The following is a 14,532-nucleotide window of genomic DNA, read 5'->3' on the forward strand; positions in this document are numbered from 1 at the left end:
TACAAGTACAAATACAAAAGTAACCCTGTGTAGGTCAAAGTATAACTATATATCAATGTGCTATGCTGCGTACAAGATAACAAGATAGACGTCTGTAAATTGAAACACTCATCTCCTGGCAGGATGTGCCCATTGGTCTGATATTTATCCCTTTGTCATCGTCAATACGGCTCAAGTCCTTTGTCGGGACGGCCATTCTGCCCGTCTCTTTCATATTTACGATCTACTAGATTGGATGGAATGAAATGAGGTAAATATATCACTAGTGTTAAGATTCTTTCTGAACGAAAATATTTGATCGAATTTAAATTCCGGACAAATGTTTAGTCGGTTATGTGACAGAGCAGTACAGCTCTATGTGAATGGTATCCTTCAGGATAATGCTGCCACCTGACCTATTTCTGCCGCCAAGCAGTAATGTAAACATTGCTGCGTTCCGGTTTCAACGAGTAAGTGTGCTCGTGAAATTACAGTCACATGAGACTTTTGAGCTTATGTCTCAGGGTGATGGGCGCAGTGGCAGTGCTCCTCTGATCATTGCGACGGAAGAGTTAATGCTCTGAGTGGCACTGCAACTGTTATGGACAGGCGTGTCGCTTACCATCAGGCGCACGACTTGTTCGTCTCATCACTTAGTATATCATTAAAAAAAAATTCGACAAGCAGTTGGTCGTTCCTAGTGATGGAAAGTAAACGTCGCTTATACCTGCAGCAAAGTGTGTTATATGTAATCATTCATTTATTTGTGTTTACCGAAGTCGAACTACAAATGAACTATACTAAAACATTATTTTTGTCAGCAGAAACTATAATATTGACGAAAACATCTATCACAACGTCGTCTATAACACTGTTTCGTAAATATTTTAATTTAACTTATTTTTTATTTATGGCACAATGGTGTGTGTGTGTGTAAGTTAAGTGAAAGTGTGTACACTTGTGTGTATAACCCGATTTTAGCCACAAAAAAAGAATATATTATGTTAATTTGGTATTGATAATGAATTTAAGTTGGAACAATTAACACATATTCGGTTTCATCGTACTTTAGATTTTCGAACCAATTAGTGACAGCCCGTTTTAACCGACTTCAAAAAAAGGAGGAGGTTCTCAATTCGACTGTACGTTTTTTTTGTATCTATGTTACGCGACAACTCCGGTATTTGTGAACCGATTTTCATGATTCTTTTTTTTGTTAGAAAGAGGGTACCTCCATAGTGGTCCCATTTCATTTCGAAGAAAATCATCCACCTCTAAGGGTGGCTGAATAGATGTAATTCCACGTACTTTTGAGGTCGGTTTTTTTAGTACTCTGTACTGAGATTATTGTGCTGAATTTTGTGAGTGGATAGATTTCGATTGTCTTATTTATTTTATTATATAACTACCTTTTTTTTTTGACGGGGGGAAATTATAGATTAAATTATATAACTACCTACTTAGAACTAACCTTGTTACAACTAACCGGTTGCTTAAAAATAAAATACTTACAAGGTAATAATATGATCGTTTAGTTTATACATCACCTATATAAATACTAAACAGTTAACCATACATTCTTGTAATTAAAATTACCTTTAATAACGATCTTCAAAGGCATAACATTAAAAGAACATCACGAACGCTTACTACTTAACCCTTCAAACGCCAGCAGAATTCAATGTAAAGCTTACGTACCCTTATAACGAGTTACACTATTTGTAACGTGTAACTCACAGGGCGTCGTTGCTACGTTATGATGTCGCGACCCAGATGTCGCTGCCATTACGCCGCGACTAATATTGCTGACTGACAGTCTAATATCCCAAGCTAGCGCAGACTTGCGACTGCTCGGTTACAGTAGATTAATTTTGACGACTTTTTTTAATATGATACCAAGTGAACGAACAAGTCGAACACCTGCAAAGGTCTGAGGGGCACTACCATTGCGCCCGTTCACCCTGAGACATAAGTTGACAAGTCCCATGTGCCTGTAATTTCACCAGCACCCTTACCCTTCTAAACCAGAACACAGTAATGCTGGCATTACTGCTTGGCGGCAGAAATAGGTAAGGTGGCAATCTACCCTGGAAGAACTCTTTCACAAGTAAAAGTATTTACAACTAAATATGTGTAGTAAATCGAGTTTTGTTCAAGTTTAATGATATTATTACAAAATGTTTATATTCAATTTGCTTATCTACTGAATCGATTCGCTTGAAAATTGCTTTGAAATAAATCGATACAAAAACCGTTGGTCTTTAATACTGAGAATTCACAGGATTGCAAGGTGGGTATTGTGTGGCGTTGCATCTTTTTTCGTCTAAAAAAGATTTTTTACATCGAAATTTGTAAAAAGTGTAGAATTGTCGCAGTTTCTGTCAACGATTTCAGAAATAGGTTAAAAGCATTTTGGGTAAAAACCCAGGGAAGTGGTTTGGGTTTTATCCCACAGTCCATTCCTGGTTGCAGTGCCACTCAATAGCTTTAAATTGCAAACATCTGAGAGGAGAGTGATTAAAATATCCAACTTCATACATAATTTTTATGTGGACATATTTCTCTTTAAGTATTACAGAATTTCCAAAATGTTGGTTTTCAATTGAAGCCTTGTTAGTATTAAATTAACATTTATTTCAAAATTTGCAAATTGTTTGGTTTTAATGACACGCCGCGCCGTTTCCTACCCCGTCAGACGCCATCATTAATTTAAAGCGAGCGGATTACAAGACATATATTTTACAAATAGTCGATTTAGTTATTAGTCGCACAAAGAAGTCGTTCGTTTATACACCCCTTCACTTTACCCTTATTTCCTCGGTCTGATAACGTCTGTTATCACGGCGTCGCAGATTGTTTGCTCGTCACAAAAGGGGTCGACACTGCGACAGTATTTTTCTCACCGGAGGTGGATTTTTCCCATCCAATATTGCTTTAGGTAACTTTAGACGTCTAAGTGATATGACGACATGTGTAGAGGTAATAAATCTTAAGTCGGTCCATGATTTTCATGGCATTCTTGCAACCAATTTCATGTACTTCATGGAATTTAAGCAGTAGTAAAGCGCTTTATGAAGAAGTTTGTCTTAAGAGGTATTGCCACCTTACTTATTTCTGCCGCTTAGTAATGCTCACATTACTGTGTTCCGGTTTTGAAGGGTAAGGATGCTGATAATTTCACCAGCCTTCCAGGTCCATGAGACTTGTTAACTTGTGTCTCGGGGTGATGGGTGCAGTGGCAGTACCCCTCAGATTTTTGTGATTTAGAGCTCTGAGTGGCACTGCAAGTGAAAGACAAATAATTATTTATTCCACAGATAAAAATTTTACACTTGAAAACGTCATTTTTTAAGCTACTGCTCGTTCACCATGCTGACCTCCCTGAGAAGAACGAGCCAGAAACTCTAGGGATTGCTTTTTTCAAATAAACTTAAATGCTTTGAATCATAATTGTGTGGAATCTAGACTGTTGTTGTCATTCCACACTTCTTTATCTAAAACACACTATTTAATTTTGTAATATGACTTTTCAATTAAAATACTTTTAACGTAAGTTATAAACTTATGAAATCTTAATATATTCTCCGGAATCTTATTGTAAAAACTTATACACTTCCCCGTAAAATAATCGTTTACCTTAGTTAAACGAAATCGTGGTACCATGAGTTTGGACTTAGTTCTAAGGTTAATATTATGGATATCTTCTTTCTTAATGAAATTTATATTTTTATGGGCATACAAAATATTTGAGTAAATGTACTGTGATGCCACAGTCATGATACCAGTCTCCTTAAACTTTTCTCTGAGAGAAACCTGAGAACCTAAACGATACACAGAACCAATCGCTCGTTTTTGCAACACAAATACATATATGGTTTGTAAATCTGGCGCTTTAAGTAACAAGGAATATAAGTTATAATTATTAATACAAAGATCGAACACTCAGAAAAAAGACTCAGAAAAAATTCCTTCGATCCGGTCGGATTCGAACCGACGTCTTCTTGCATACCGTGCCAGACGCTATACCAACTAAGCCACGGAACGAACCAACGGACCTCACGAATTTTTCTATGTGCTTGCGTCGTGACTTTGTACTTGGTTTTTCAACGACTTTTTAGTCGTAGCGCCATCTATGAGAAATCTTTGACAGATTTATCACCCAGTTAGTACCTTTACAGGTACCAGTCCTGGCGTAACAAATATTAATTTAATGAGTAACCAAAACTTTAAGCATTGATGCTCTTTCATGCTCGATTAATGAGCTCCTTGTTAAAGAATCCGTCCTGGAAAGTACTGCCACTTTACCCATTTCTGCCGCCAAGCGGTAACGTAAGCAAGTAATTACATACAGGATGCCTCTCCAATAGACACAACAGTTTTATAGACACAACAGTTTTATACTTTTGTCGCTTCACTTCATCTTCCAATATATAAATTCACATATAAACAAGGCATTAAACAAAGGGAATAATTTACTAAATACACATAATATGATTTTCTGTCTTTAACTCGTCTAGTCAAAGATCACCGGAAGCTTCAATGAGGCGAGCTGAAAACTCGTAACGAGAAGTTGTACATGGGCCTTGTCAACTTATATCTGACGGGCGCAATGGCAGTACCCCTCAAATATTTACGATTTAAAGCTCTGAGTGGCACTGCAACTGCTATGGACTGGCGTGTCGCTTACCAGCAGACACACGACTTCGCTTGTCACTTACACGACTTGTTCGTCCTTTCACTTAGTGTCATAAAAATAATTACCGTTAACTACGAAAATGAAACTATTTTTCCGGATTTTAATCGCGTATATTTGTTTTTTTCAAAGAAACCAAAGTTTCGGACCCTTTACAGGTCCCATGGTCACGGTTGACTGAGGTGGTACAGTCTTCAACACAGTTATGTCTAATATTAATGCAAACCACCCTATTTTTTCAGGCTATACAGTCATCAACCTGCATCGAGTATATACCCAGAAATACAGACGAAATGTCATTTCATTTGTTTGAAAACTATTCTACCATATCATTACAATGACAACTGCGCTCCGATTGGCCAGCCCGAATTCGAAACAGTTAACGGGTGTCGTCAATTGTTTCACTTCAAATCGACCAAGATACCTTGAGCTCGGCTATAATGGACGATAATTGCAAATTTAATATTTAATTACCGATGAAATTTGGTTCCGTTTGTTTTGTAATTAGATGTCTTGCTGTTTTTCCCCACACCACCGAATGGAACAGCCCCTCAGTTAGAGAGTCTTTATTAAAATAAATACAGAATATTTTTGGAATATACGCAGACGTACACACAGGTCAGCTGCTGGCGCTGTACTATTTTAGTGCAAACGAAAGTTGATATTTATAAATGATGTATCACTGATGAGCTACCAGTAATGTATGGCCCTTTTTTCGTCTCTATTTCTGATTATGCACTCGATGCCAACCAGTTATGTCTAATATTAATGCAAACCACCCTATTTTGTCACTATAGTTACAAAAGTTATTAATTAAATACCTTATTTTTGACCGACTTGAAAAAAAGGAGGAGGTTCTCAATTCGACTGTATGTTTTTTGTATGTATGTTACGCGATAACTCCGGTATTGGTGAACCAATTTTCATGAATCTTTTTTTGTTGGAAAGAGGGTACCTGCATAGTGGTATCATTTAATTTTGAAGAAAATCATCCACCTCTAAGGGTGGCTGATCACGCATGAACATTCATTTTTATATATAACGCCTAAATTTTACTTAAGGAGCAATTATTTTAATGGTTGGTTTTGCTATTCTCCAATTTAAGGCGTTTTCTCTCTCAATATACTTTGAGTAATGAGAACCGCTTTTTATTATCACTTGTGTCAAGTCCTGTATAGTGGCGATCTAGGGAATATTTCAATAAGACTTGCCAAATAGATGTAACAGAGTACTAATGAAAAACCGACCTCAAAAGTACTACACATACTTTTGAGGTCGGTTTTTCATTAGTACTCTGTACTGAAATTATTATTTGAACTTGTTGCATTTCCTATGTGTAATAATCGCCTAAATAAATAAAACCTAAGAACTCGTTAATCTCGGCTTAAGTAAACTGCACTCCAGTTTGGTAGTAAAACTAGCGACGGGTAATGCCAATCTAAATCATAAATATTTATTAATACACTAATGTAATTATGTAGGTATATACAGGATGCCTCTCCAACAGACACAACAATTTTATACGTTTGTCGCTTTTTTTCATCTTCCAACGTATAAATTCACTTATAAATAAAGCATTAAACAAAGGGAATAATTTACTAAGTACACATACGATTTTCTACCTTTAACTCATCTAGTTAAAGATCACTGGAGGCTTGTTGAAAACTCGTAACGAGAAGTTGTACTTGTGGCCCCTGCGGGTTCGAGGGTCTCACCGCATGCTGTAGCACTGACTGAGGTTGGCATATTTGACCCTTTTGCTGTTCTCGATTCCTTTGATGTAATTAGTACAAATTCATTTATTTCTTTGTGATACACAGGTTGTTAACTTATTTTGAATCACTGCGATCCACCTTGTGGCGTACAAGTTTTTATGATTTTTATGTAGACACTCAAGCAATAATTTATACGCTGTATTATTATAGACGCCAGAAGTTGCTAAAGTCAACGTCAACAAAAACTTATATTAAAATAAATTAATATTGGAGTTTTTTTTTAAATAATACCCAGTGACGGGACGAACAAGTCGTCCGCCTGATGGTAAGCTACACGCCTGTCCATAACAGTTACAGTGCCACTCAGAGCTTTAAATTGCAAAGATCTGAGGGGCACTACCACTGCGCCCGTCACCCTGAGACATATGTTAACAAGCCCCAAGCGCCTGTAATTTCACCAGCACCCTTACTCTTCCAAACCGGAACACAGTAATGCTGACATTACTGCTTGCCGGCAGAAATAGGTAAAGTGGCAGTACTTCCCTGGATGAAATCAGAATGAATGCCAGGCATCAGGATGCCAGTATATATAGCAGCTTACAATTGCTATAACAAAAATATTAGACAACAGTTTGTATTATAGGCTCTCGTTGAGGCACAGGTTCGATTCCGAACTGGGCCAATAACTTGGGAATGGAGCTATTTTGTAGAATTCTAAATTGCGTATATTTGTTTTTTTCAAATAAACCAAGGACCTTTACAGGTCCCCTACTCCTTAATTGGCACGTGCTGGTAATCCAGAGGCTAAAGAGTCGCCATAGCTTCATTATAAAACGTAAATCGTACTAATCGTCGAACGTAAATAAAAAAAAAGTCTCTGGTAGGAGAGATACCCCACAGCACCACCCATTCTGCTTTCGGAGCATCTCTTTCGTGAGCATGATCTACCTCAAGGAGGTAGATAGATGGCTCGGAGAGTGCATATATGTGTAGTACCCGCTTTTTATCATTTAAGGAAATATTATTTTCTGTTTCAAAATTTACAATTGCTATCGGTGTTTATAGCATAATTATTAATATTATTTTTTATTATATTATTATCATATTATTTTTCGTTTTCTTTTCTACAGTCGCGATCCTCATAAATAGCGTAATTAATGGTCTATGTTAATTTTATTTCATAAATGACCTTTTACACAAACGTGAGACCATAGCTCCTGTCATTGAGGTTCTGGCTGAAAAACAGTGCTGTGCAAACCAAGGTCAAAGAAAACACTGAGCTCAGAATCCTCGCCACACATCTGTGACCATCCATTTGTATGTTTTATGGTTTTTGTGTGTGTGTGGCAAGTAAGTGGAATTTGGAATTCGAATTTAGTGTCCCTTTCTAGACCATGGCACGTATTTTATCGAGCCCTGCGTGTCCCCATACCTGCACACGCGAAGACCTGTGCAACGCTACTGTCGCTAAGTATTGATCCTGACAAACGCATAAACGTCAGAGTCGATAACTATAAGAAGATCACATGTGGTTTTATTATACCAAGGCAGCGAGTATATAACCAGAAATAGAGGCGAAATAATGGCCATACATTTCTGATAACTCACCAGTGATACATCATTTATAAATATCAACTGTCGTTTGCACTGAAATTACAACTTAGAAAGCTGAAATAGTACAGCGCCAACAACTGACCTGTGTGTACGTCTCCGTATATTCCAAAAATATTCTGTATTGTAATAAAGATAATATCTCTAACAATGGCGTGCTGTTCCATTCGCTGGTGTGGGGAAAAACAGCAAAACATCTAATTACAAAACAAACGGAATCAAATTTCATCGGTAATTAAATATTAAATATGTAATATTGCAATTTTCGTCCATTATAGCAAAGCTCAAGTTAACTGGTCGATTTTAAGTGAAACAGTTGACGACACCAATTGACGACACCCGTCAATTGTTTCGAATTCGGGCTAGCCAATCGGAGCGCAGTTGTCACAGTAATGATATGGCAGAATAGTTTCCAAACAAATTAAATGACATTTCATCTCTATTTCTGGTATTAGTTATATACTCGATGTACCAAGGGTATCAGTTGTTTTTTATCGGAATCTGTGTTTGTTATAATTATCATTGTTGAGATAGTACACATGGCATTAATATACACCAATATGGTACCACTAAGTCAAATTGGAATACGCCACACGACGCGTGGCAAATGTGATATTGAAACCAGCATAGGATTTGCATTTAAATTTATTAATTTCGTGAAATTGTAACCTGTTTTATTACGACATAATACGACTTACATCATTCATAATTTATAATAATGATTTTCCAGGCAACCATATCAATTACATGGTATTTATTTATTTATTTATTTATTTATTATAGTATCTGATCAGGAAATTCAGAACCGCAAAATTTTTTCGCGATTTTCGGAACTTTTGATGAAAATGAAAAAAAAAATCTTAGTAAGAAACTTGTAATTAGTAATATTGAGTATAGTATCACTGTACACAAAAAAAATAATTGATAAAGATACAATATGGACAAAAAAGATTAGACATGGAATAGAAAAGACTAGGCTGCGTGGTCGAAGACCTTTGTCTTTCGGTAAGGCAAAAGGAAAACAACACACCATGGGCAAATTTGACGTTAAAGCCCCGGTATCTCTCTTGCCAGAAACGACGAAAACGTACGTAATGCAATTTCATATATTTTTTTTTTTTTTTTTTTTTTATACGTGACAGGCAAATGACTCCACTCCACCTGATGTTAAGTGGAAAGTGGTATCCAAACGCGAAGGAACCTAGTGCAGCGATGAAACCCTCACTGCACTAGCCACCTCCACCCTGCTATGGACATTATGTGTGTACGAGAGACGGCTGAAATCCCTTTGACTATTTTCAATTAAAAAATAATACTCGCCACTATCGGGAGGCATTCATTATTTATTCCATTTTCAAAATTAATGACTTTTTTACTACGTTTCGCTTAAAATGGACAAATTTGACGGAAAAAAAAGCAAAATGACAAGTGAGCAATAACTTTTTTTAACGTTGTCACATTGTAACAAATATAACAAACGCATTTCCAGTTTCTATGTACATTTCATACAGAAAATGGTAGCCAATGTCATCTTTGATTTCAAACTTTGGTAGATTACTTTTCAGCCGCCCCTCGTATATACGACATCTACAATACCACCACCCAAATGATCTCCTGCAAAAATTTTCGAATAATCTTCATTTATCAATATTCATTATTTCCTGCTTCTATATAAACGTTCACAAATGTACCCAATATGAAAAATCACTGGTGGATGCGAACCGATGGTCTCGATTGATAAGCAAGCCCTACCACTAGGCCCCCACCACTCTTTCGTGTGACATTCTAACCATCGTTTGCATACAATCAATTACATACCATAAGCCGGCAATAGAGAAACTTACGTCACCGAATTAGAGGGCTTGTTAATTTATTGCCGCAGTTGAATGCGACGGTAATAGGCTTGGTTTGCCGTAGCACGTCCTGTAAGGTAATGTGGGAGATATAACCAAAGTAACTTGATCACGCTTCACGAACCGTTCTCTAGTATCAATAAGTCAATTTAAAGTGGTCTGAATATCTTAAACGACTCCTACAATAGGTTTGTAGACCCAAACCCGTGTCACATCCAATAGATAATAATCCGGCAATTTAATTAAATGTAAATTGGGCGTCACAAATATCCATTAGCATTCATGATGTGTAACGATCTGGTATTAATAATAGAATATTTGTTACGCTTCAATTCTATTTAATGTTTGTATTGACTTCATAGATAGCTGTGGAGTTTAGCGCATTTTATAAAACCCTAGAGTTTCTATCATTCTTCTCTGGGGAATCTGTCTTACGAATGAACAGTAGAGTTTAATTAATATAATGATTTCAAGTGTAATCGCTTACCTATGAAGTGAAGATTATTTGATTTTGACTAAACCTCTGACCAGAGAAGTCCTGTCCTACAATTGTACAAATAGTCCGTACAACAATGATAATGGCATTTCTACACATAAAGCCTGACACACACGTCAAATGTTTGACTTAATTAGGCGGGCGTGTGCCATCGCTCCGGGGGTTCGAATTTACATTTTGCTGCCACTCATTGTGCTATCGAGGATAATATGTCCTCTGGGTGTAACTATTGTAGAGCATATCAATGATATAACAGATGTGAAATACGATTGATGTTGGGATAGAAATAGGGACAATTTGGTAGCAGTAAACCTGTTTGTGAAAGACTTCAATTTAATGAACTGCTGACAGTTTACCTATTTCTGTAATGTCATTATTGTGTTCCGCTTTGGAAGCGTGCTGGTGAAATTACAGACACATGTCACTTTTGTGTCAGGGTGACATCGCCCCTCAGATCTTTGCGATTAAAATCTTTGAATGACATTGCAACTGTGGACAGGCGTGTAGGTTACCATCAGGCGCACGAATTGTTCCTCCCGTCACTTCATATTATAAAAAAAAGGAATTTTCAAGCCATGGTAGCTTAATAGTTTGCCCAGCGCCTCTCAAATAGAGGCCGTAGGTTAGGAATCGAGGATCGCACCTCTGAGTTGGGATATTTAATTTGTAATTAACCTTGAGCTTTTCAGCGAAGGAAGACATGGTAATGAATTCCACTGACACTACAAGATTGAGTCTCAATTGCCATTACAACTAGATTTTAGCGATCGATATAATCGACATATAGTCTCAGTGGAGTATCGGTAGAATACCAAAATGACCAATGGTGTCAAAAAAATTAGCAGACTTTTTGTTTGGGATTGGGACCACCCTCACCTCACCTTCAGAGACAAGAAATCTTAAATGAAAACATTACATAATACAAAGATTAAACACAAAAAAAATTCCTTCGATCCGTCTGGATTCGCGGATGCCAGACGCTATACCAACTCTAATATTTAATAATCTAATATTTTTTTTCAACCTGCATACAGGGTGTAAATTTGAGACGGGGCAGCAAGGCCAGCTACCTTGATCGTTGTAGTTACAGGAAAACGGTCCTAGAAGACTATCTATGAATTTTGAAGATATTTTGATTGGCATTCACAGATTTTGAAAAGATGGTTTTAAATTTTATATTGCTTTTATCTTGCTGACTAGCAAGATAAAAGGCAATTTTTACAAAACTTTTTTTATGCCATTCGATCCGGTCTCTGGTAATGATCAATAGTCTCTACGGGACCAACTGTGGTAAGAGTACTCGAAATGGCAGAAATCGCAAAAAATATTTTACCACACATTTTAAATGAAATTTTTTTGTTAGAAACGAAACTGGCCACTACTCTGCAAATAAGACTTAAGTAAAACCAAATTATAATCATATCACTATTTTTTAAATTTGGAACAGCTCTGTTTTGTTTTGTTAATAGAGAATTGTCACTTTTAAGACGATTTTTAATCAAAATGGTCTCAAGTGTGGAAACAAATTAATTGGAACGCATGGTCCTATCAAATGGCCACCGCGCAGTCCTGATCTGACGCCCCTTGATTTTTTCTTTGGGGCTATGTAAAAAATTAAATTTATAAAAAAATACAACAGTGTTCAATAATTGAAAAACGCACTTGCAGCAATTTTCAATAGAATCCATCTGAGTAGAATTTCAGCCGCTACTTGCTCTTTGCGGAAAAAAGCGAATCGATGCATCCGCCAAGGCGGCAATGAATTCGGGCACTTACTATCATAGACTTTTCATGTTATTTTGCTTTTCGTTATTATTTTTATTTTGAAATACATAATACGTTGTCAACTTGTTAGTTTCCTTATTGTTAGTTTCCAGAATAACTGATTACTAAATAGGTCCCTACAAAGTGTATGGTAAAAAGTTTTTTGCGATTTCTGACATTTAGAGTACTCTTACCTCAGTTGGTCCCATAGAGACTATTGATCCTTACCAGAGACTAAATCGAACGGCATAAAAAATTGCCTTTTATCTTGCTGACTGTACCATTTTTTCAAAATCTGTGAATACCAATCTAAATATCTTAAAAATTCATAGATAGTCTTCTAGAATCGTTTTCTTGTAGCTGCAACGATTAAGGTAGCTGGCCTTGCTGCCCCGTCTCAAATTTACACCCTGTATATATATTAATATTAATATTGTTGTGAATACATGAGGTTGAAAAAAATAAGTGTGACAGAGACTACGCGTGCGTGCGTGCGTGCCTCCGTGCGTGTGTAGTGAAGCTCAATTTTAACCATTTTATTTTCTGGAGCGTCCGATAGGAGAAGGTGTCAATTGTATATATACTATTTAGCATTTAAGTTGTGTCAATGTCAATGGCTACGCTCACCCAACAGAATTTTGGAGCAATAATATTTGTGCCCCAAAACTTTTGTTAATCTTTACCCAACTAAGTATGTTTATTCAGTTTTTTTAATATTCTATTTAAACACGGGTTAACATAATGCCAACCGCATCGTTCGTTGCAGATCATCCATAATTCTACTTAACTATCTTTGTTGGAGTAACTTAAGTATGTATTTATATATTTTATAGGCCAGGATACTGTTAGATTTGATAGTATGGTATTGCACATGACATCGAGTATAAAACCAGAAGTAGAGACGAAATAAAAATCCATCATTGGCAACTCATCAAGTAAATTATATCACTTTTAAGTATGACATCACACATTAGAAAGCTGAAATAGTACAGCGCCAACAACTGACCTGTGTGTAAGCTAATATATATATTAGCTAATAAATATATTCCGAAAATATTCTGTATTTATTGTAATAAAGATAATATCTCTAATAATGGCGGGCTGTTCCATTCGGTGGTATGGGAAAAACAGCAAAACATCTAATTACAAAACAAACGGAATCAAATTTCATCGGTAATTAAATATTAAATACGTAATTTTTCAATTTTCGTCCATTATATAGCAAAGCTAAGTTAGATCCATTTGAAGTGAAACAATTGACGACACCCGTCAATTGTTTTGAATTCGGGCTGGCCAATCGGAGCGCAATCGTCACCATAATAATTTGGCATAATGGTTTTCAAACAAATTAAATGACATTTCGTGTCTATTTCTAGTTATATACTCGATGGCACATGCCAATATATTTTAATCTGATTTCAGTCTGTAATTCTATCCGTCTTCGTTCCGCTCTGATAATAGTACATATTATACCCAAAATTTGAACCTAAAATTAATATTAAACGCGTCTTAATTTTCTTCGAAAAATTATTATCTTACCTTAGCACGCGTCAAGTAGCAAGCGTCAATCTGAAAAAAAGAGAAGAGTGTTCGTGAAAAATGTTGGCGTGTCTCAAATAGACTATCGTCATATCTTTCCATGATTTTTCATCTTGAAACAAAGTGTTATGTCCGATCTTACGACAGAGGCGATTTTAGTGCGATAGTGAACTGTCTCAATAGAAAAAAAAACATGGCGGATATCGATTACAAAACTTTTTTGTTATTGCTACGACATACATAAATCGAGACTCGCTGCTCTACAGGCAACGCGTAGTTAGCTGCAGGAAAGGGACATCACCGGCGAAATCATTCAAATTGAATTAAAACCACACAGATACGGTATTAAGATAAAACATGAAATGAAAAAATAAAATGGCAGATTTTTTCATGTAAAGAGGCAAACGAGCAAATGAAATAAAAAGATAATAATTATAACTTTTTATTTAAAGAAACCTATCTCAAATAGTCATGTGGAATATTTTCTTCAAATTTAAGTGGGACTACTACTGAAGTAACCTCTTACCAACAAAAACAGTCATCAAAACTCAAAATCGGTTCAGAAATACCGGAGTAGTCGCGTAACACCCCAAAAAATACAGTCGAATCTCCTCTTTTTTTAAGTCGGTGAAAAATAAGGTTATCTATCAGTGGTCCGAAATGACATTTTCCAGAAATCTTTCGACTTGGTGATAGGTTACCGAAAAATAATAATAATAAATTTGCCAAATCTTGAAAAAATACAGTGTCATAAGTAATATTCCATATCAATACGTTTACATTTTTTATTTGCCATATAAAACATACCTAACACCTTAGAATAATAACGCATAGAATGATAGTTTCATATCAAACGAACTGTCACAAGTGAGGCAAAAATCA

At 36.2% G+C, this 14,532-nt stretch overlaps 1 long non-coding RNA gene across 1 annotated transcript in view; it reads right to left on the reverse strand.

Annotated features, from left to right (window-relative positions):
* LOC113231327 overlaps positions 1-14,532 on the reverse strand; it is a 121,432-nt gene that overhangs the window by 38,352 nt on the left and 68,548 nt on the right. Inside the window, exon 2 of the long non-coding RNA XR_003310554.1 lies at positions 13,651-13,680. This is a non-coding gene — a long non-coding RNA (uncharacterized LOC113231327). The remainder of the gene's footprint in view (positions 1-13,650; positions 13,681-14,532) is intronic.

This window comes from Hyposmocoma kahamanoa, unplaced genomic scaffold (assembly GCF_003589595.1).
Source record: "Hyposmocoma kahamanoa isolate Upper Pololo Valley unplaced genomic scaffold, ASM358959v1 65, whole genome shotgun sequence".
Taxonomy (NCBI): domain Eukaryota; kingdom Metazoa; phylum Arthropoda; class Insecta; order Lepidoptera; family Cosmopterigidae; genus Hyposmocoma; species Hyposmocoma kahamanoa.